This window comes from Lissotriton vulgaris, chromosome 3_1, assembly GCF_964263255.1.
Source record: "Lissotriton vulgaris chromosome 3_1, aLisVul1.2, whole genome shotgun sequence".
NCBI classification, from domain to species: domain Eukaryota; kingdom Metazoa; phylum Chordata; class Amphibia; order Caudata; family Salamandridae; genus Lissotriton; species Lissotriton vulgaris.
In genome coordinates, this window is record NC_141689.1 from 1,133,156,595 (window position 1) to 1,133,181,211 (window position 24,617).

The window sequence follows — 24,617 nt, forward strand, 5'->3', positions numbered from 1 at the left end:
ATTGGTTACTAATTACATGCGTTAATTTATTAATATGTGGTACACTCGCATTTGTTTTATCAGAGCATTCACTTATGGATTGGAAGGGTCTGCCGTGTTTTATTGTTGCATGTAAATTTAGTTTTTTGTAGCTGGCATATTTAGGTTACCAGTTTAATATGTTCTGTCAAGGTAAATGTTTTTGGTGGCTATAGCAGTAGTTTCACGTATGCTTCATGCATAATTTCCCCCCCCCCCTTTTCTGAATCGTTTTTGTCCACCATAAGCGTGGAAGAGTATACTCAAATGTGAGTCCCTTGCTCATTGCACCATCAGGATTCAAGCAAGCCGGGCCGAAGACGGCTGAAATGCCAGAAACCAGTCCCCGGAAGCTTGTTTCCTTCCCAGTATAAGAATTGGCTTGGTAGTTTGGTCTGCCCTGTTCCCATGATGCACTGGGCCAGGGTCAGACTAATTTGCATGTAGCCAGGTTCTGAGCTGGGATGGTGCAGTGAGCTAAAAAACGGTGATGGATCAAGCCCTGATCTTTGGACTGGGTAAGAGTGGTCTGCTTAATTCAGACACTCTGTTCATCACCGCCCCCTTTTCTGAATCATTTTGTCCACCATAAGCATGGAAGGGTATACTCAGATGTGAGTCCCTTGCTCATTGCACCATCAGGATTCAAGCAAGACGGGCCGACGACGGCTGAAATGCCAGAAACCGGTCCCCGGAAGCTTGTTTCCTTCCCAGTATAAGAATTGGCTTGGTAGTTTGGTTTGCCCTGTTCCCATCATGCACTGGGACAGGAACAGACTCATTTGCATGTAGCCAGGTTCTGAGCTGGGATGGTGCAGTGAGCTAAAAAACGGTGATGGATCAAGCCCTGATCTTTGGACTGGGTAAGAGTGGTCTGCTTAATTCAGACACTCTGTTCATCACCGCCCCCTTTTCTGAATCATTTTGTCCACCATAAGCGTGGAAGGGTATACTCAGATGTGAGTCCCTTGCTCATTGCACCATCAGGATTCAAGCAAGCCGGGCCGACGATGGCTGAAATGCCAGAAACCGGTCCCCGGAAGCTTGTTTTCTTCCCAGTATAAGAATTGGCTTGGTATTTTGGTTTGCCCTGTTCCCATCATGCACTGGGACAGGAACAGACTAATTTGCATGTAGCGAGGTTCTGAGCTGGGATGGTGCAGTGAGCTAAAAAACGGTTGTTAGAACTGGGGGTCTCTAGTTGGCAGAGGTAGGTACCACTGTCCAAATAGGGACCCTTGCTTCTAGTCAGGGCAAGGAGATAACCCTCTTAGATAACCCCTGCTCACCCTCTAGGTAGCTTGGCCTGAGCAGTCTAGGCTAACCAGAGGCAATGCGTAAAGTATTTGTACCAACACTCACAGTAACACAGTGAAAACACCACAAACTGATTCCACAACAGTTTAGGAAAATAAAGATATTTATTCTAAGCTACACAAGACCAAAACGTCAAAAATCCAACATACACAGTTCAAGAATATGGTTTCAAAAGAGTTCTTCAAGTTGTAATCAAAGTTCTTTAAGTTGCGTTAAAATAATCCACAGATGCGTGAAAAGTTCACAGTTGCGTCACGTTTACTCACAGTACCTTTTAGATGCAACAAAGTTCCACAAGCAGGAAGCTGGTGCGGTGGAAACAAGCGATGCGTTACTCCTGAGACCCTGGGGAGGCGATGCGACAGCCCCGCTGCAGCAGCAGGCGTGTTGCGACGAGTCCGGTCTGTATGGGGAGGAAGGCCGCTTGCGTAGATTCCGGTGCGTAGGTTCCGTAGGAAGTCTGTTCTCGCAAAGGCACGATGCGATGCTCTCGTAGGGGCTGCGACGATCTCCGGGGTGACGATGCGCGGTCCAGCGGTGATCCTCTCTCTCGCAGCTCCTCGATGCGGTGGTTTTGCGACGATGTTCGCAGCGACATGATGCGGTCCGCAAGCAAGTGGTGCGGTGATCTCACCCAGCGGCGACAGGCTCTGCGACGACACTCGCAGCGATGTTCGATTCTCCCGCCCCGGTCTGGTGCGTCCCGCAAACGAAGGATGCGACGGCTCTGGCAGCGGCGTCAGGCGCTGCACCGATCTCGACCTTAGTAGCGGCGGGAAACTTCTCGCACTGTCGGGGATGCGCTCCGCAAGCGAGCGATGCGACACTTTTCAGATTCAAACTCTCAAGCTTAGTTTCAAGCTTCCCAGCTCAGGTTCAACTTCCAGAGGCCCCACAACTGGATCAAGCACTCTAGGAAGGACAGAACTCTCTCAGCAGAGTTCAGGGAAACTGGTGGTGAAGTCCTTTTGTTCCTGGGACTTCAAAAACAGGGAGCCAGCTCTTCTCAGACCCTTGGAGATTCCTTCAAGACAGGGGACACAGCTCACAGCAAAGTCCTTCCCCTCTCCTTGGCAGCAAAGCAACAGCAGGTCAGTCCAGCAGAGCAACAGCAGGACAGTCTTCCTTCTTCAGAGTCAGCTTTCTCCTTGGCAGAGGTTCTTTCTTGATTCCAGGATGATCTAATTTTCTGTTGTCAGGGGTCCTGTACTTATACCCCTAAAGTCTTTGTTCTCTCTGTGCATGTGGGCCCTGAGCCCGGTCTGAATCAGTTCTGGGTGGATCCTGAGCACTTTGTTTTGCTGGCTGCATCTTTCCTTTCAGAGTGAGGGGCAGGGTCCTCAGCTGCCCAGCAGGAGGTGGAGCCAGCATTGTGGCAGGCAGGCACAGCCCTATTCAGCCCAGGTGCTTACTCCTCCCACCACTCAGGTTGCAATTGCATTCATTCAGCCTAGTGCTGACTCATCCAGCCTCTGGGGGAATTCCCCAGCCCCTGTCACTCACAAACCAGACAGTCAATACACAAACAGGCCCAGGCACACAGAAGGGCCAGACAAGAGAACAGCAACTTTCTAAAAGTGCTGTTCTCAAACACAGGATTTAAAAACCACCTTTCCTAAAAGATGTGTTATTAAATTCTGAGTTCAGGGATACTAGATACTTATGTCCTATATTGTTCCTATGGGAAGCAATGCTGTTAACCACTGTAGCCAGCATCCCCCATGTTAACCTATGGAGCAAGATAGCCTTACAATAGTGAAAAACGAAAATGGCTGTAATTCACTACCAGAGCATGTCACCTGCACTAGTACATGCTCTACCTTTCCCATACACTGCACCCTGCCCAGGGGGGTACCTTGGGCCTTCCATAGGGGTGACTGATGTGCACGAAAAGGGAAGGGTTAGGCCTGGCCAGTGGGGACACTGACCAGGAGGACATGGCAGTTCTAAACTGCCCGAAGGCACTGCAGTGGCAGGCCTGAGACACCATTTTTAGAGCTACTCCTGTGGGTGGCACAATCAGTGCTGCAGGCCCACTAGTAGCATTTGTCATCACCAGCCCTGGCACACCCAGTGCACTTTACGAGGGACTTCATGGTGATACAAATATGCCAAACAGGTATATCCAATCAGAATAACAATTTACATAGGGAGCACTTACACTCTGGCACTGATCAGCAGTGGCAGAGTGTCCAAAGCATCTAAACCAGCAAAAACGAATCCAGCACAGCATCAAAAATACAGGAGGCAGAGGCAAAAAGATGGGGGTAATCACGCCAAAGATGCCAGGTCTAACACGTGTCCCCTCCAGCTGAAAGTGGGGAGAACTTCCCACCCTCTTGGGAGTTCTCTTCACTAAGGCGGAAAAATCTGGACAGACCATCAGCGTTGGCGTGTTCTGTACCAGGGCGGTGTTCCACCGTAAAGTCCATTCCCTGTAGGGAGATGGACCACCTCAACAGTTTTGGATTCTCACCCCTCATATGCATTAGCCATCTGAGGGGCCTGTGGTCGGTCTGAACAAGGAAGTGAGTCCCAAACAGGTAGGGCCTCAACTTTTTCAGAGCCCAGACCACAGCAAAAGCCTCCCTTTCAATCGCACTCCACTTCTGTTCCCTGGGGAGTAGCCTCCTACTAATGAAAGCTACTGGCTGGTCTCCATTCTCCTCAGTGGCTTGTGAGAGTTCTGCTCCCACACCATGCTCTGAAGCGTCCGTCTGAACTATGAACTCACTGGAAAAGTCAGGTGCCTTGAGCACCGGTGCTGTGCACATCGCAGTTTTCAGGGCATCAAAAGCAGTTTGGCAGGCGTCAGTCCAGTTAACTCTTTTGGGTAACTTCTTGGAAGTGAGTTCTGTCAAGGGGGCAACAATGGTGCCATATCCCTTGACAAACCGTCTGTAATACCCGGTGAGTCCTAAAAAGGCTCTCACCTCTGCCTGGGTCTTGGGGGGCTCCCAAGCCAGAATGGTATCAATCTTTGCCTGTAGGGGCGCCACCTGGCCGCTCCCCACCTGGTGTCCCAAATACACCACAGATCCCTGCCCTATCTGGCACTTGCTGGCCTTGATAGTGAGGCCTGCCTTTTGCAGAGCCTTCAACACTTCGCAGAGGTGTTGCAAGTGTTCCTCTCACGTGGAGCTGAACACAGCAATGTCATCCAGGTATGCGGCACTGAATTCGTCCAGCCCGGACAGTACCTGGTTAACCAGTCTCTGGAATGTGGCAGGAGCATTCTTCAACCCAAAGGGCATGACACGGAACTGGAAGTGCCCCTCTGGCGTTGAAAATGCTGACCTCTCTTTGGCCCCATCAGTTAAGGCAATCTGCCAGTACCCCGAAGTCAAATCAAATGTACTGAGGTACTGGGCAGCTCCCAACCGATCCACGAGTTCATCAGCTCTGGGGATAGGGTGTGCGTCAGTCTTCGTGACCGCATTGAGCCCACGGTAGTCCACGCAAAACCGGAGTTCTGGGGGGGCCATCGGGGGTAGCAGCTTTCTTGGGAACCAAGACCACTGGGCTAGCCCAGGGGCTGCTGGAGGGCTCAATCACCCCTAGCGCCAACATCTTGGAAACCTCTTCCTGGATGCTGGCCCTGACCTTGTCAGCTACCCTGTAAAATTTTTGCTTCACAGGCAGACTGTCTCCAGTGTCCACATCATGGACGCACCAGTTGGTGACTCCTGGGGTCAGGGAAAACAGAGAGGAGAACTGACCCAACACTTGGCGACAGTCACTCTGCTGTTCTGGGGTCAGGGTGGGCGAGAGGACCACACCATCCACTGACCCATCTTGCTCTTTAACTGCCAGGAGGTCAGGGAGAGGATCACTATCCTCTTCCATTCCTGCATCTGTAGCCATGAGCATGGTTACTTCAGACCTCTCAAAGTGTGGTTTGAGGCGGTTCACATGCAAGACTCTCAGGGGCTGCCTGGGAGTCTTCAGGTTAACCAGGTAGGTTACCTCACTCTTCCTTTCCACCACCTCATATGGCCCAGACCACTTGTCTTGGAGCGCGCAAGGCTCCACTGGCGCCATCACCCACACTTTCTGCCCAGGTTGAAATTCGACCAGAGTGGTATTCTGGTCGTACCATCTTTTCATTTCTTCCTGGCTTGCTTCCAGGTTCGCCTGAGCGAGCTTCCTGAAGCGTTGTGTCTGGTTGCGGATGGCCAGCACATAGCTGAACACATCCTGGGGGGTTTTCCCACGGGACTTTTCCCAACCTTCCTTCATCAGTGAGAGAGGTCCTCTAACAGGGTGGCCATACAGGAGTTCAAAGGGACTGAACCCTAAGGACTTCTGAGGCACCTCCCTGTAGGCAAACAACAGGCATGGTAACAAGACGTCCCACTTCCGTCTCATGGGCTCCGCTAGGCCCATAATCATACCTTTCAGGGTCCGGTTGAACCTTTCAACCAGCCCATTTCCTTGAGGGTGATAAGGAGTGGTGAACTTATAAGTTATCCCACAGAGACTTCATGTACTTAGAGATGAAGTTGGTACCCCGGTCGGAGACCACCTCTCTGGGGAACCCCACACGGGAAAAGATCCCCATCAATGCACGGCCCACCACGGGTGCTGTGATTGTCCTGAGAGGGACTGCTTCCGGGTACCGGGTGGCATGGTCCACCAAGACCAGGATGAACCTGTTGCCTAAGGCTGTCTTGGGGTCCAGGGGCCCTACGATATCTATGCCCACCCGCTCGAAAGGGGTGCTCACCACTGGGAAGGGTTGAAGGGGGGCCTTCAATTTCTTTCCAGTCTTGCCACTAGCTTGACAGGTTTGGCAAGATCTGCAAAAGGAACCGACGTACTTTCTCATCTGGGGCCAGTGGAAGTGGGTGACAAGCCGGTTCAGGGTCTTGTCTTGCCCCAGATGTCCTGCAAGAGGCACGTCATGAGCCAGACCCATTAGGAAGTTTCTGAAGCGCTCGGGTACCACCAGCACACGGGCTGCACCGGGCTCAGCAAACTTAGGCTCGCTATAAAGTGGGTCACCTTCCCAGTAAACATAGTGATCTCTGACTGCTCCACCTGCCGCCTGATCTACAGCCTGTTGCCGCAGACCAATGAGGGAAGGGCATTCCTTCTGCGCCTGACAGAACTCCTCCCTGGAGGGACCACCTTCTTGCTGCCAATGGGTCAGCTCAGGTAGGTCTCCCAGTTCGGCCACCTGTTCCCCTGTAGGTTCCAGGGTATCCCCCTCAGGTTCTGCTTCCTCCTGGACCGTGGGAATGGTTGGGGCTGGTTTCCCACGCCCTCTGCCTCTTCCTCTCCTGACAGGTCTCTGGGCCACTGTTTCAGGCTCCAGTTCTGCTGATTCACCCTTACTGGCTGCCATAGCACGCATGGTCACGCAGATCCACGCAGGCAGACCCAACATCTCCAAGTGAGTTCTGTGTTCTATGTCTTTCCATGGAGAACTCTCCAGGTCGTTGCCTAACAGACAGTCCACAGGCAAGGCATCACTGACAACTACTTCCAAAAGACCAGAGACTCCTCCCCATTCAAAGGAAACCTTCGCCAGTTTGCAGAGGTGCACTGAGCTGTCAGCTGCCACTACAGGGCGGAGTACACCAGGGATGATTTGCTCTTCAGACACCCACTGACACCTCACGGTTGTCACGCTGGCTCCTGTGTCTCTCAGAGCCTCAACCTCCCTCCCATTGATGGTCACCTTCTGCCCATATTTCTTAGTGTTAGAGGGCAGTAAGGTTTCCTGGACCATCTCTTGGTCTCCTAGAGAGACAAGGGTCATGACTGCTACCTCCCCCCAGTCACTAGAAACCAAATCCCCACCCAAAGCTACACTAGCTAACGCTGGGGCGGGAGCACCAGTGGGTGCAGGCTTCTTCTTGGGACATTTTGGAGCAATATGGCCCACCTCATTGCAGTGATAGCAGGTAGGGGGACCCTGGTTATTTCTCCTGTCTCTATTGTCCCGCCTGCCCTTAGAGGGCCATAGCTGTTTAGATTTGGGGGGTTGGGAATCCTTTTCCTGGGAACTATTTTGGGGCCCTTGTGAGAACTCCTTTTGGTTACCCTTGTCCCCCCCCACTCTTCTGCTGGGGACCCTGCCCACCTTTGGCTGTGGTACCCACAATTCCTCTGTGGACCCTGGTACTGGTCCAGCGGTCCGCCTCCTTAGCAAGCTCAATGGGGTCTGTCAGCTTGCTGTCTAAAAGATGCTGGCGCAGCTCTGGAACACAAAGACTACTCAAGTGCTCCCAACTGATTAAATGCAACAACCCCTTTAAATAAGTTACTTTACTGCCCTTCATCCAACCTTCCAGTGCACGTGAGTACCCATTCACACACTCCATCCAAGTCTCAGACTCTTTCTTCTTGGAGTTTCTAAACTGCAGTCTGTACTGCTCTGGAGTAAGGCCTTACCTGAGACATAAGGCCTCCTTCATATTGGGGTAGGTCATGGCACCTGCCATCTCTAAGGGCTCTAGAGCATTCCTCCCAGAAGCCTCAAAATGTTTCCACAGGCCCGCCCCCCAATGCTTATCAGGCACACCATTCATCTTCAATGCAATCTCATACGAAGTGAACCAGGCATAAATATCCTCACTCCTACGGTAATTCTGTACCAGGTCTTTGGGAATATATACTTTACCCCCATGCACTGGCTGCGCGCTGCCACCATTTGAACTGGCATCCACCTCCTTGGCTTTAAGATCCAGTTCTTTCATGCTCAACTCATGAGCCAAAAGCAATTTCTTTTCCTCCAGGGCACGAGCCTCTCTCTTGTCTTCCGCTGCCCTTTCTTTCTCCATTTCCAATTGCCTCAGTTTTATTTTCATGACTTCCAAGTCATATTCTCTCATTCTCTTGTAACTCTTCTGGGGTGAGGCCCCTACTGGAGTGGTTGCTGCCAGCTCCTGGGCCTACTCTGCCCACTGGCAGATCTTTGCCTTGAAAAGCACTTTCTACATCCACAACATTATTTCCCTCTTGTGCCTCCCAATGGACCTTCAAGATTCTCTGCAGCTCCTCCTTTCTGTAGGCGCTCTTTATGGGGCACTCAAACTTCTGGCAGAAGTACCTAAGATGCTTTACCGGGTAGGAGTACAGATCTCCAATCGAGAATTCCAAATCTATATCTGCCTCCTCACTGGGCGCCTTCCCATTCAGAGACATGATGCTTTAGAAGAGTTACTCAAAAATAGCAAAGATCAAAAAACTCAAAAACCAGTAGTATGCGGTGGCGTAGTGGTCTGCACTCACTAGTGATGTACACCAATTACTGTGGGTCAAGTACAAATACAAGTTCAAATCCCACCGCTGCCACCAATGTTAGAACTGGGGGTCTCTAGTTGGCAGAGGTAGGTACCACTGTCCAAATAGGGACCCTTGCTTCTAGTCAGGGCAAGGAGATAACCCTCTTAGATAACCCCTGCTCACCCTCTAGGTAGCTTGGCCTGAGCAGTTTAGGCTAACCAGAGGCAATGCGTAAAGTATTTGTACCAACACTCACAGTAACACAGTGAAAACACCACAAACTGATTCCACAACAGTTTAGGAAAATAAAGATATTTATTCTAAACTACACAAGACCAAAACGTCAAAAATCCAACATACACAGTTCAAGAATATGGTTTCAAAAGAGTTCTTCAGGTTGTAATCAAAGTTCTTTAAGTTGCGTTAAAATAATCCACAGATGCGTGAAAAGTTCACAGTTGCGTCACGTTTACTCACAGTACCTTTTAGATGCAACAAAGTTCCACAAGCAGGAAGCTGGTGCGGTGGAAACAAGCGATGCGTTACTCCTGAGACCCTGGGGAGGCGATGCGACAGCCCCGCTGCAGCAGCGGGCGTGTTGCGACGAGTCCGGTCTGTATGGGGAGGAAGGCTGCTTGCGTAGATTCTGGTGCGTAGGTTCCGTAGGAAGTCTGTTCTCGCAAAGGCACGATGCGATGCTCTCGTAGGGGCTGCGACGATCTCCGGGGCGATGATGCGCGGTCCAGGGGTGATCCTCTCTCTCGCAGCTCCTCGATGCGGTGGTTCTTCGACGATGTTCGCAGCGACGTGATGCGGTCCGCAAGCAAGCGGTGCGGTGATCTCACCCAGCGGCGACAGGCTCTGCGACGACACTCGCAGCAATGTTCGATTCTCCCGCACCGGTCTGGTGCGTCCCGCAAACGAAGGATGCGACGGCTCTGGCAGCGGCGTCAGGCGCTGCGCCGATCTCGACCTTCGTAGCGGCGGGAAACTTCTCGCACTGTCGGGGATGCGCTCCGCAAGCGAGCGATGCGACACTTTTCAGATTCAAAGTCTCTCAAGCTTAGTTTCAAGCTTCCCAGCTCAGGTTCAACTTCCAGAGGCCCCACAACTGGATCAAGCACTCTAGGAAGGACAGAACTCTCTCAGCAGAGTTCAGGGAAACTGGGGGTGAAGTCCTTTTGTTCCTGGGACTTCAAAAACAGGGAGCCAGCTCTTCTCAGGCCCTTGGAGATTCTTTCAAGACAGGGGACACAGCTCACAGCAAAGTCCTTCCCCTCTCCTTGGCAGCAAAGCAACAGCAGATCAGTCCAGCAGAGCAACAGCAGGACAGTCTTCCTTCTTCAGAGTCAGCTTTCTCCTTGGCAGAGGTTCTTTCTTGATTCCAGGATGATCTAATTTTCTGTTGTCAGGGGTCCTGTACTTATACCCCTAAAGTCTTTGTTCTCTCTGTGCATGTGGGCCCTGAGCCCGGTCTGAACCAGTTCTGGGTGGATCCTGAGCACTTTGTTTTGCTGGCTGCATCTTTCCTTTCAGAGTGGGGGGCAGGGTCCTCAGCCGCCCAGCAGGAGGTGGAGCCAGCATTGTGGCAGGCAGGCACAGCCCTATTCAGCCCAGGTGCTAACTCCTCCCACCACTCAGGTTGCAATTGCATTCATTCAGCCTAGTGCTGACTCATCCAGCCTCTGGGGGAATTCCCCAGCCCCTGTCACTCACAAACCAGACAGTCAATACACAAACAGGCCCAGGCACACAGAAGGGCCGGACAAGAGAACAGCAACTTTCTAAAAGTGCTGTTCTCAAACACAGGATTTAAAAACCACCTTTCCTAAAAGATGTGTTATTAAATTCTGAGTTCAGGGATACTAGATACTTATGTCCTATCTTGTTCCTATGGGAAGAAATGCTGTTAACCACTGTAGCCAGCATCCCCCATGTTAACCTATGGAGCAACATAGCCTTACAATAGTGAAAAACGAAAATGGCCGTAATTCACTACCAGAGCATGTCACCTGCACTAGTACATGCTCTACCTTTCCCATACACTGCACCCTGCCCAGGGGGGTACCTTGGGCCTTCCATAGGGGTGACTGATGTGCACGAAAAGGGAAGGGTTAGGACATGGCAGTTCTAAACTGCCCGTAGGCACTGCAGTGGCAGGCCTGAGACACCATTTTTAGAGCTACTCCTGTGGGTGGCACAATCAGTGCTGCAGGCCCACTAGTAGCATTTGTCATCACCAGCCCTGGCACACCCAGTGCACTTTACGAGGGACTTCATGGTGATACAAATATGCCAAACAGGTATATCCAATCAGAATAACAATTTACATAGGGAGCACTTACACTCTGGCACTGATCAGCAGTGGCAGAGTGTCCAAAGCATCTAAACCAGCAAAAACGAATCCAGCACAGCATCAAAAATACAGGAGGCAGAGGCAAAAAGATGGGGGTAATCACGCCAAAGATGCCAGGTCTAACAACGGTGATGGATCAAGCCCTGATCTTTGGACTGGGTAAGAGTGGCCTGCTTAATTCAGACACTCTGTTCATCACCACCCCCTTTTCTGAATCATTTTGTCCACCATAAGCATGGAAGGGTATACTCAGATGTGAGTCCCTTGCTCATTGCACCATCAGGATTCAAGCAAGCCGGGCCGACGACGGCTGAAATACCAGAAACCGGTCCCCGGAAGCTTGTTTCCTTCCCAGTATAAGAATTGGCTTGGTAGTTTGGTTTGCCCTGTTCCCATCATGCACTGGGACAGGAACAGACTAATTTGCATGTAGCCAGGTTCTGAGCTGGGATGGTGCAGTGAGCTAAAAAACGGTGATGGATCAAGCCCTGATCTTTGGACTGGGTAAGAGTGGTCTGCTTAATTCAGACACTCTGTTCATCACCACCCCCTTTTCTGAATCATTTTGTCCACCATAAGCGTGGAAGGGTATACTCAGATGTGAGTCCCTTGCTCATTGCACCATCAGGATTCAAGCAAGCCGGGCCGACGACGGCTGAAATGCCAGAAACCGGTCCCCGGAAGCTTGTTTCCTTCCCAGTATTAGAATTGGCTTGGTAGTTTGGTTTGCCCTGTTCCCATCATGCACTGGGACAGGAACAGACTAATTTGCATGTAGCCAGGTTCTGAGCTGGGATGGTGCAGTGAGCTAAAAAACGGTGATGGATCAAGCCCTGATCTTTGGACTGGGTAAGAGTGGTCTGCTTAATTCAGACACTCTGTTCATCACCACCCCCTTTTCTGAATCATTTTGTCCACCATAAGCGTGGAAGGGTATACTCAGATGTGAGTCCCTTGCTCATTGCACCATCAGGATTCAAGCAAGCCGGGCCGACGACGGCTGAAATGCCAGAAACCGGTCCCCGGAAGCTTGTTTCCTTCCCAGTATAAAAATTGGCTTGGTAGTTTGGTTTGCCCTGTTCCCATCATGCACTGGGACAGGAACAGACTAATTTGCATGTAGCCAGGTTCTGAGCTGGGATGGTGCAGTGAGCTGAAAAACGGTGATGGATCAAGCCCTGATCTTTGGACTGGGTAAGAGTGGTCTGCTTAATTCAGACACTCTGTTCATCACCACCCCCTTTTCTGAATCATTTTGTCCACCATAAGCATGGAAGGGTATACTCAGATGTGAGTCCCTTGCTCATTGCACCATCAGGATTCAAGCAAGCCGGGCCGACGACGGCTGAAATGCCAGAAACCGGTCCCCGGAAGCTTGTTTCCTTCCCAGTATAAGAATTGGCTTGGTAGTTTGGTTTGCCCTGTTCCCATCATGCACTGGGACAGGAACAGACTAATTTGCATGTAGCCAGGTTCTGAGCTGGGATGGTGCAGTGAGCTAAAAAACGGTGATGGATCAAGCCCTGATCTTTGGACTGGGTAAGAGTGGTCTGCTTAATTCAGACACTCTGTTCATCACCACCTCCTTTTCTGAATCATTTTGTCCACCATAAGCGTGGAAGGGTATACTCAGATGTGAGTCCCTTGCTCATTGCACCATCAGGATTCAAGCAAGCCGGGCCGACGACGGCTGAAATGCCAGAAACCATCCCCGGAAGCTTGTTTCCTTCCCAGTATAAGAATTGGCTTGGTAGTTTGGTTTGCCCTGTTCCCATCATGCACTGGGACAGGAACAGACTAATTTGCATGTATCCAGGTTCTGAGCTGGGATGGTGCAGTGAGCTAAAAAACGGTGATGGATCAAGCCCTGATCTTTGGACTGGGTAAGAGTGGTCTGCTTAATTCAGACACTCTGTTCATCACCACCCCCTTTTCTGAATCATACCTGATGTGAAGCGCTCTGATACCCTCGGGTCCAGCTAGCGCTGTACAAAACTTATAATAAATAAATAAATAAATAAATAGCCTATAATTACTTAACAATTATTATTAATTTATTTATAATTATTTAATTGACAATTACATCTGTTCATTGTGTTGTACTTCTTTCTTTTAGTTATAGTTTAAGTTTAGGCTGATAGGTTTGTGGGAATATAGTGTGAGAACCTAATTGAATAATACATTATAAAAAAATATGATTTAAATTTAATTATAATACATTTTAATAATCATTTAAATTTTTGTATTGTGCTCTTTATTTTGCATATAAATTGTATATTGAGTTGTTCATTTATGTTACACTAATAGGGTTATTATAATATTTTATGTGTTTGTAGTGAAGTACTTTGCCTACTGTTAAACAGACTATAGTGGGAATAGTCAATGTAACCCCTCCGAGGTTCAATGTTTTCCTTACTGTTAAGCAGACTGGAGTGGGAATAGTAAATTTTGCCTCTCTCAAGATCAACGCTTTCCCTACTGTTGTACAGCCTGGAGTGGGAATAGTAAGTTTAACCTTACCGAAGTCCAATGATTTCCCCACTGTTGCACAGACTGGCGTTGGAATAGTACATTTTATTGGTGCAAAGTCCAATGTTTTCCCTACTGTAGCACAGACTGAAGTTGGGTTAGCAAATTTAACCCCTCTGTAGTCCAATGCATTCTTTGTCTACTGTCGCACAGACTGGAGTCGGAATTGTAAATGTAACCCCTCTAAAGTCCAATGCTTTTCCTACTGTTGCACAGAGTGGGGAGTGGGGGCGAATACTATATGTACCTCCTCTGAAGTCCAACCTTTTTCCTAATGTTGCAGAGACTGGGGAAATAGTACATTTGACCCCTTTAAATTCCAACGTTTTCCCTACTGTTGCACAGACTGGAGTAGTAATAGTGTATTTTTTATTTTCTTATTTAAATACTTATTTTTTCAATTGTTAATATATATTTTAGTACTATTTGTTTAATTTTACATCATTTGTTTAAATATAGATTGTTTTTAGTTTTGTAAACTGTTTAGATTTGTTTTTTTAGATTTTAAAGTTTTTATATTTAATTGATTTAGTAATTTATTTTAATGTTTTGCAATTGTGTTTTGATATTTTTGTTTCATTTAAATATACATGTATATATATTCATGATTTTTACATTAGTAAATTAAAAACAATCATTTTAAAAATGTAATAAAATGTAAATACACTTTTTTATAATAGTGTTAAATTATATATATGTGTATATAAACATTCTTTCTGAAATTTTGCTGGCTTCTATTTACATCTGTCCATGTGACGCTAAGTAAAATGAAACGTTGTGCACCCCCAAGGGCCTTCGTTTTTCCCCCAACATTGACTTCAGAACAGCAGTGGCATATCCAGTGTGTCGTGGGCCCTAGTGCAGCAAAGGAAATGGGCCCTCTGGCTGCTGCTTGAAGTGTAAAATACAACAATCAGGGTTCACTGGGCCGCTCAGGCCTCTAGGCCCTGTGCCACTGCACTAATGGAAGATAAGACACAGAAGACCAGGGCAACTAAGGTCCCTCGTGTTTTCATCTGGTTTTATCAATTGGGGGAGTGCTTGCCAAGGAAGGAATAGGGCTTGTTCTTTCACTTGATTTTTAAATCTACACTTTTCCGAGTTCTCACTAAGTCCTGCATTAGATATAGCCACTAGCCTACTGGGGTGGGGCAGATGATTTTCTCTCTGGAGAGAGGAACAGACTATGGGGTATATGTACAAGCCCCTGTCACCACCATAACGACACTTGTATTGTCGTTGTGGTAGCGACAGGGGCTTAGCCTTATTTACAAGGCGGCATTAAGCCACTTAACATCGCTTAACGCTGCCTTGTGAATAGGGCCTCCTTGCACGCTATGGGTAGCGTGTACAAGGGGAGCATACATAGGAGGTAGTGTCTAAATTAAGACCATGTAAAACCTGGTCTTAAGTTGTCGAAACAAGGCGAAATTCATTATTTCTCCTTGTTTTTGCTTTTTCCATGTGTGGTGCCTTGTGCAGCACACATGGAAAAAGCAAAATGCCATGGATTGTTTATGTACAGGAAGGTCCTCCTTCCTGTACATGAACAATCTTTAAAAAATGCAATTTTGTTACTTTTATGTGTGCTGCATTAAGCAGCACACATGAAAGTGAAAAACGGGCATTTCAAGATTGTTTATGTGCAGGGAGGGACACCTTACTACACATAAACAATCCTCCTTTGCACTATGGGTGCTTGCGTTGGCACTACATTGCTGCAGCGCCATCGAAGGGGGAAACGCAAGGCTGTACCATATCGCTGTAAATATGGTGCAGCCTTGTTTTTCAGAAGTGGAGGAGTGAGGCTAACCCCTCGCTCCACCAATTCTATTGTGCATATCCCCCTATGTGGTCTGTTCCTGATGACGCTTTCCTGGATCTTTCCTTCAAATCCTCTTTACTGTGACATACTTTGCTCTTTATTTCTCTTAGCCTTTCCTGGCTAAGCTGGTGATTATTGATTTGTTTCCAACTGCTGGGGAACTGACTTTACCACATGATCCAAACAAGGTGCTGCTTGTTTAATTCTGAAATAAACTGTGTCTCTAACAAATGCTCCTGCATCCATAAATCATAACACATATTCAAAGGAAGGAAAAATTGACTAACTAAATAGAATATGCAGCGGCCGATTCACAAAGGTAAACTGAGGCGAAAGTCTAACTTTACGACTTTCGGTATAGGGCATTTACGAGTAGCAAAGTTAGACTTTTGTCTCAGTTAAATGTAAGACCAAAGCTTAAGTTTAACTGAAACAAAAGTCCTACTATACTACTTGCAAATGCCCTTTGTGAATACAGAAACTCGTAAAGTTAGACTTTCATCTAAGTTTACCTTTGCGATTCAGGCCCGCAATGTTTATGTTAGCTCATGTTTTGTGAAAAATATTTTTGTCAATGTGTGTCTCTTGAAACGTTTCTAGCAGTCTAGAAGTTAGTTTACAATAAGCTAAATATACAATTATTACGCTTTCCCTACTGTTGCACAGCCTGGAGTGGGAATAGTAATTTTAACCTCACCGAAGTCCAATGATTTCCCCACTGTTGCACAGACTGGCGTTGGAATAGTACATTTTATTGGTGCAAAGTCCAATGTTTTCCCTACTGTAGCACAGACTGAAGTTGGGTTCGGTATAGGGCATTTACGAGTAGCAAAGTTAGACTTTTGTCTCAGTTAAATGTAAGACCAAAACTTAAGTTTAACTGAAACGCTTCTAGCAGTCTAGAGGTTAGTTTAAAATAGGCTAAATATACAATTATTACAAATAAATCCTAATTGTCGCTATTTTTTAACGACATGTTAAACTCACACATCTGATTTTACACAGAACTAATTCCCTAAATATGGTAAATTGTCAACAGTTCATTGGCACTGACTCGGTCAGCCCTAAATACCCATGAACCTTTGTCATAATAATCATTCTTTAAATAAACAACAGATTCCTTGCATGCTAGTGGAGCAACCTGAGCATAGACAATGTTGAGGATGTTATGGCGAAAGACAACCCGTGTGCAAGGATGTAAGGGGATGAGGGAGAAAGAGAGAGAGAGATACAGAGAGAAAGACAGTGAGCGACTCGCTCCTGCAGGTTGTTTTATGGATAACCTGGCCTAGATGGCTATGGCATGGCACCTTTAGCAAATCGTCATGGTTTGGTAACTTCCCAACTTAGGGGTCGATTATGATGGCGGTGAATCCGCATCCTCCGGGCCGGTGGATGCCACCGTGGCCCAGAGAATGCGGATTCACCGCCGCGGTCCTTGAAAACACCCACCGCCAGATTATTATGGCGGTGGGATCAGCGGCGGACGGCAGGTCCGTCCGCCGCTGATCCGCGGGGTGTGGACCACCATATGGTGGGTTTTGTCTGCAAGACACCGCCAGCCATATTATGATGGTTGCGGAGACATGCTTATTCGCGGCGGATATTCCGCTGTGGAAAAGCATGTGGACTTTGCTTCTGGGGGCCCCTTGCGGGCCCCCAGGATGTTGGGGGGTGGGGGGTGCACATGGGGGGTACCTATGGTACCCTCCTGCATGTGCATGCACAAAGCGGCAGGCTCCGAGCGGTGCCTGCCGGTTTGCGCATGCACATGCAAAGCATGCATTTTTAACATATACAGGATGTGACCGCCAGTGTGGTGGTCACTTCCTAATTCCTATGGAGGGAATGCTGCTGCCCCTGCGGACGGTCCCTCCACCTCGGGGGTGGCGGACGGACGCAGGTCCGTCCGCCATCCTTATCGACACCTTGGTTTGAAGGAGTACAATCAGCGGGGACACACAATATCGATAACAATATACTTTGATCTGACCACAGGGTTAAGGTATGACTAACCGGATGAAGTGCAGACAGACTGCAACTAACCACCAAGCATACTTGGAACCCCACTCAAGCGCTGAAGTAGATGGAATGCCATTTCAGTAGTGGTAAAGAGGAGGTCAAATATTAGGGAGACACAACTAACAAACTTCGAACAGGTTAAAAAATGTAGAAATTAATGACAAGGTAACAGAGAATTAAGAAAACAGCAAAGAGGAAGGAACGCGGTGCAGGTGTAAGAGAAGAAGTCGAAACAACAACTGTTGCCACACAGTTTGCTCATGCATATAGCTCTCTTGGTGTGGAATGGCTGTTACAATTGTCGGCTATAGTGTGACTGATGTATCACAACCTGTTTGTCTAGCCATAGAAGCACTTGCCATGTCAAGGGGTTGACTTCCAGGAGATGTCTGACACATCATATCTCTTTCAAGGATTCTTTGTCTTCCTTTGTCCATAGCATGCATGTGTCATGCTTCTTCCTGTGTTTAGCCCCTCCCCGACAGCATGGACCAAGTACTAGCCATCCACTGCTCCCATTTCTTTACCCTTGTAGGACCTACTTTGTTCTTTGTTTTTGAAAACTTCACACATGCACTGTGTTTCCACTCTCTCCATTCTCAGTTTGCTGTTGCCTCTTTCAGTATTCTTCAGAGAGCTCTTTTTCTATAAACAGGCCTGTAAATCTGGGGCCTCATTTATGAGGCCTTGTGTCAGTTTTGCGCTGCGGATGCGTCACTTTTTGTAACGCATCTGCGGCGTAAAACATGTGCCTTGTTGCGCCATATTTAAAAAGTGACGCATCTAGGTAGATGCGTCACTTCTTAAACCCCTGCGCCACATTATACCTGCGTCAGGTATAATGTATGCAGAGGGGGCGTTCCCCCGCAAAAAGCCTCGTAATAGTGACGCAGTGAAATCTATGAGATTTCACTGCGTCACTTTTAGGATGCTGTTGCGTCAAAATCTTGCGCCTGCCTCACAGCAGGCGTAAGACTGACGCAAGCCCTTTCACATGGGGCTTTCCCCATGTGAAAGGACGCATTGCTGGAGTTGCGTCACTTTTGTGACACACTCCAGCAATGCGTCACTTTTGCGCTTACAGATGCGTCAGAAATACTGACGTATCTGTAAGTCCGTGCGACATGATGCGTCATACATTAAATATGACGCATCATTGGTGTCGCAAGGAGTGCGCAGTGAAAAGTGACGCATCGCTGTTTTCACGCAGCGATGCGTCACTTTTCATAAATGAGGCCCCTTGTTCTTCTCTCATCACATTTACTGTGCATTCAAAGACCAAGGTCAAATGTCAAACGCTGTTTTCTGAGGGCAGCTGTTTACTTTTCTTTCTTTGACCTCAAAGTGAGAGGCTTTTTTTGTTTATGTCCCAGTTTTGCGTGCCTGTCCTACAACTCCCTCCCCTCATCATTGCTTACTCATTTCGAGGTCACACAAAAATATACTCGGGTAAAGAGGATTGGAGTTCTTTGAGAGGCACTTGTGAAGAATTTAGGCTTCACAGCTCACTTCTGTGCTGCTCTGCCCTTTCGGCGGCAGTGAAACCAATGAATCATTTGCTTAAGCGTTGGGTGCCAGAGTATACCATAGAATATTAGCAAATGTTTGTGGCTTTCATAAAAAATTTACTTTAAAGGTAGGGGCTTCTTGGATTTTTGTTGTTTGCTGATTGTTGGGTTTTAATGCCTTTTTATCTCAAGCTTGTGTTTATTACCAAAGCATGCTCCCCAAGGTATGTGCCCAGTCAGTTGTTATTTTTTGTATTCGGAATGCTTTCTTCGTTTTAGTGAAAAAGCTATGGCCTTACATGCTGACATATGCTGCTACTTGATACTTTTCCATACACAGCAATATTACAAAAAGGAAAAATTATGTCAAGTTTATTTGCCATCGACAGGAAAAGAAAATCGCATTTGTGATTTCCAAATATGTCAACGGTTAATAAAATGTATTAAATAATTACATGTAGGTCTGTGTACTACTAAGTTAGTCTCGCTAGTTTACACTATCGGTACGGAAAGCTTCCAGCATTTTCTGTTTTAGTTAGGAGTATGCATCGACTCTGCCAATTGACAGTGTGATCTTAGGCAAATCAATGTAAGCTGTCAGATGAGATGCCTTGGATGTGGGCCAACAGCGACAGAAGTTGCTATGACATGGGTGGTCCACACATCTAGTGGATCAAATGCACTGCACACAGGCCTTTTGTTTTCAAAATAGTTTTTTTTATATTTGTCCACAGGAAAGAAATGTATGCAGTGATGAGCCAAAACTAATAATGTGGTAAGGCTTAACATTTTTCAGTATCTTGAATATTTTTTAGTTCATGGGTAGTAGGTGGGTCACTCTTTCGTTCAACATAAAATATATTTTACCCAATTTCACAATTTACCCCACTCCACTACAATCTCCCCAGTCTACCCCACTCAACTTCCAACCTATTCCATTCTCCTATAATCCACCGAATATACCCCATTCCAATTCAAGCTACCCGACTCCACTCCATTCTACGGACCCTGCACTCCAATCTGCTCCTTTCCACACCACTCCACCCTTCCCTAATTCACATCACACCAACCTACTCCAATATATCCCACTCCAATGTACCCCAATCCACCTAATCTACTTTTCTCCTATCTACTCCACTACAATCTACCCCACTCTAATCTACCTCACTCAAATCTACCCCACTTTACCTCCACTCTACTTTATGCCAATCTACCCCACTCTACTTTACCCCACTCTACCAGATTCCACTCTACCCCAATTTACTCCACTACAATCTACCCCATCCCATGCCACTAACTGTTAGTTATGCAGAACAGAAGCCTCACTGGTGTACAACATAACATATGTAATTGTAAAGCGCATGTGCACCCAAGGGTATCTTGGCTCTGAATAACAGATGTTTATTATCACCCAACTCAAAGGTACTCATTTTATCAATCTCGGAAAGATGAAAGGCTGAGTAGACCTGCCCATATTTAAATGGTAATCAACCCTTATCCCGCATTTTTTATCCCGCATACCATTAGCCCGCATACTGTAATCCTGCAATTGCTTTCAGCCCGCATACCATTATACCGCATTTTTTTATAACGTATGTGCTTTTATCACGCATGCCTTTACAACGAATTACGTTGTAAAGGCATGTATGGTAAATGTATTTGCGTTGTAAACCACGACGATGAGAGAGGTAAGTGGGTTTGGGTTAATTTTTAAGGGTGGGGGGTCGTGCTGGGGTAGTGATTGTGTAGTGTAGTGTTGTGTTAGTGTAGTGTTGAGTTGTGGTGGTTGTTTAGTGTAGGGTCGTGCTGGGGAAAGTGTAAAAGGGGTTGGGGGTAGTGTTTTACGGGGTAGGGTAGTGTTGTAGTGTTTGCATAGTGTAGGGTCATGCTGGGGGTAGTGTTTTAGGGTTTAGGGTAGTGTTGTAGTGTTTTCGTAGTGTAAGGTCATGCTGGGGGTAGTGTTTTAGGGTTTAGGGTAGTGTTGTAGTGTTTGAGTAGTGTAGGGTCATGCTGGGGGTAGTGTTTTAGGGTTTAGGGTAGTGTTGTAGTGTTTGCGTAATGTAGGGTAATGCTGGAGGTAGTGTTTTAGGGTTTAGGGTAGTGTTGTAGTGTTTGCGTAGCGTAGGGTCATGCTGGGGGTAGTGTTTTAGGGTTTAGGGTGGTGTTGTGGTGTTTGCGTAGTGTAGGGTTATGCTGGGGGTAGTGTTTTAGGGTTTAGGGTAGTGTTGTAGTGTTTGCGTAGTGTAGGGTCATGCTGGGGGTAGTGTTTTAGGGTTTAGGGTAGTGTTGTAGTGTTTGCGTAATGTAGGGTCATGCTGGGGGTAGTGTTTTAGGGTTTAGGGTAGTGTTGTAGCGTTTGCGTAGTGTTGGGTCATGCTGGGGGTAGTGTTTTAGGGTTTAGGGTAGTGTTGTAGCGTTTGCGTAGTGTAGGGTCATGCTGGGGTAGTGTTTTAGGGTTTAGGGTTGTGTTGTAGTGTTTGGGTAATGTAGGGTCATGCTGGGGGTAGTGTTTTAGGGTTTAGGGTAGTGTTGTAGTGTTTGCGTAGTGTAGGGTCATGCTGGGGGTAGTGTTTTAGGGTTTAGGGTTGTGTTGTAGTGTTTGCGTAGTGTAGGGTCATGCTGGGGGTAGTGTTTTAGGGTTAAGGGTAGTGTGTTAGTGTTTGTGTAGTGTAGGGTCATGCTGGAGGTTGTGTTTTAGGGTTTAGGGTAGTGGTGTAGTGTTTGTGTAGTGTAGGGTAATGCTGGGGTGTAGTGGTTTAGTGTAGTATTGTAGTGTTGTGTAGGGTCATGCTGGGGGTAGTGTATTAAGGTACTGTTGTAGTGTTTGTGTAGGGAAGTAAAGTGATTAATGGTAGTGTTGGGGGGTCGTGCTGGGTAGTGTAAATGTAGTAAAAGGACTGTAGTGTAGGGTAGTGTTTGGTAGTGTATGGTAGGGTAGTGTACTTTCACTTACCTTTAAAACTTTTACAATGAGTATACCTTTAATATGCATGTTTTTACGTTGTAAAGGCATGCGTGCTAAAGGCATATTCGTTCTAAAAGTTTTAGTTCTTTTAGTTTGCGGCCTTATAGTATATGCAGGATGAAAAATGCGGGATGATGGTATGCGGGATGATTGTATGCGGGATTTCGACATATATTCTATTTAAACTTGTGACCATGAGGTCGAACACAGGTCCCTACAGTGGGTACATTAGTCCACTAAGCATCCAGACCTGGTTTTACAACGTAGCTAAAACACATTGCCGAAGCCAATAGATCTCGCATAGGCAAGACCTAATTGTGTTGCCAATGGTTCTTGTAAGTTCCTATTAGCATAGCAGTAATATATAGAATTATAGATTGCAAAATATAAGTATTCGGGTTTAGTTCCAGACAGGGATCCCAAGAGCCATCAAATGGACACATCTAGAGTAGTCTAAGATGTTACTGGGAACCCAGAGGGGGAAAACTCCATCTTATTGATTGTTACACATCTACCATTTTAGGATATGTAAGCACCACCCCATCGATAGAACTGGTGGAGCCAGTGTGTCATGGACCCTAGTGCAAGGAAGGGAATGTTTGAACTGTGTACTACAGCAATAACCAGGGTTCCGCGGGCCCCTCAGGCTTCTGAGCCCCAGAAACCTGCACCTGCTGCCCCAGAGGGAAGTACCTTGATGCTTGTGTGCTAAAGCAGCTGTGCTCTGTGCTGGGGGACCAGGATGCATTGAATACCCTTCCCCCACACCACGGCCTCCCTCAGCCTCTGCCGCCCTCACCCTTTTTCTCTCAATTTCAGGAACTAATTCCCTTCTTGCTGAATGAAAACAAATCCTGGGGCCAAACTCTCTGCCCAAATATTTGAAAAACTCACCTCATGACTTACCTCTTTTAGGCACTGCCTCCTTAACGCATCCTAATGGCTGCGTGTTTTATTAAAAAGTTACCTCCCCCAATATCTTCGGAGTCGCTTCTCCCATTCCCCATAGACCCTTCAGTCTCCCTACGACCGTGGAAAGCCAGCACTGTGGTTCCGTGGTTCCGAATTGGGTTCGAAAGTTCCGAAACCCGATTTATAAGGATCGTTGGAATGGACGATTTTGGTCTCTACAGACCGCAAATGGCGAGTGTAACGTGTCTGAGTGTTTTCGTATGAATCGATATAGGAGAACACTCTGCATTTGAGGATTTAGTCTGAACCTGCGGGTTCCATTTTGTATGTGGCAGCCATTTTGTGTGGTTGCCCTAACATAGGCCCGATGACTGCGGCCAAGAGAGTCCTTGACACGTATGCCTTAGCTGACTTTTAGTTGACCTGGCCGAACTGACTCCTCGCCTGGGGCGAATCCCGCTGAGCCAGTTCCTTGTGCAGCAGCTGGCATGATAAAGATCAAAGGGCAGGACGTGTCCGAGTTTATGGCATACTGTTCCCACCTCCTCTATCTCCTTTCCATCTGTTTCTGCCTTTCCTTTACGACATGCTCATCGATATGGGTTGAAGGGTTTATGATGGGTTTGTCCGGCCTGATCAAACAGGAAACGAAGAATGTGTGCGATCGTTTTTGGTGGGCTGGACAACGGAAAAAGGGATTGTTTTTGCCTGTCGTCATTTGCTACTTTTGAAATGCTACCTGGTCATTGGTCAGTTTGTATGCACCAAATGTAAATTGTAATGTTGCCAGAGGCGTAATTTTCGGCATAAAAGACCGTGTTTCGTTCATAGAAGTGTGCAGTCTCTGACGAACTACCCGTGTGTACTTCGTAGATCTCTGTCCCTGGTTGCAACCAATAAACTTTGGTCTTTGACTTCATCAAGAAGTATCCTGTGTCTCTGTTTGCCAAGACAGGGGAATCCGGGGTCTTTGGGTGTTGCCCTGACACCGCTGGGTTACCGGATTAGTACCGGTTCTGGAAAACCCAGTACCTCAATTGGCGCCCAACGTGGGGCGACTTCAGCAGTACCTGTCCAAGCCAGAGGTTCGTGAGAAGCTTTGTGAGAAAATTCTGGAGGAAGTCCAGCCACTTCATCGACCCCTGTATGTCGCCGTGGTCCGAAAGTCTTTGCTGCGAGGTTTCCCGCTTTCCGACGGCTACGAAGGACTGCTGCCCTGACTGTCGCCCTGTTTTGGAGCCTTAGACGTTTGTAGAGCGAGACGATTGACGCCATCGACAACTCAGTTAAGTATAAACGGAGCGTCTCCTAGTCCTTAGTTTGGTTTGTATCCTTTAGTGGATAGCTTTGATTTGGTACCTGCAGGCCCCAAAGCCAAGGGATTTGTGTATTCACGAGATTATCGTTTTAGATTTCCCTTGTTGTTTGAAGCTAAACTAGTGAGCAAGATGCCTGGTTTTAGCAGTCTTAGAAAATTGTTCAGTTGTGGTACTTTGAGGGATTCGCGGTTAGAGGATTCGTGTCCGGTTCCTCCGATCGGAACTCCTACATACGAGTTGTATGTGAAACATGGTGTAGGTCCTATTAGCTACAATGAGATTTGGGTAAAATACACGAAGAGTGACGGTGTTCTACAGTGGCCCCGTTATGGTAGTTTTGAGACAGAAGTGAAGTTGTTCAAGAAGAAAGCCTGGCCGGCGATGTGTGACTCTTTCCGCATATGGCGCAAAGAAGCCAAACAAAAAGAAATTAAGTTAGCGAAGAAAAGTAGAAAGGGTATGTCAATGGTGCAAGCTGCCGTTGCATACAGAGATAATGAGGAAGAGCAAGAAAGTGAGCAGATGCTTAGAGTGAAGAAGCTAGCGGTAGACCGATGCTACCCGGTATTGCTGTCTAAAGAGCAGAAAGATGAGAAGGATCTTGTGAAAGATC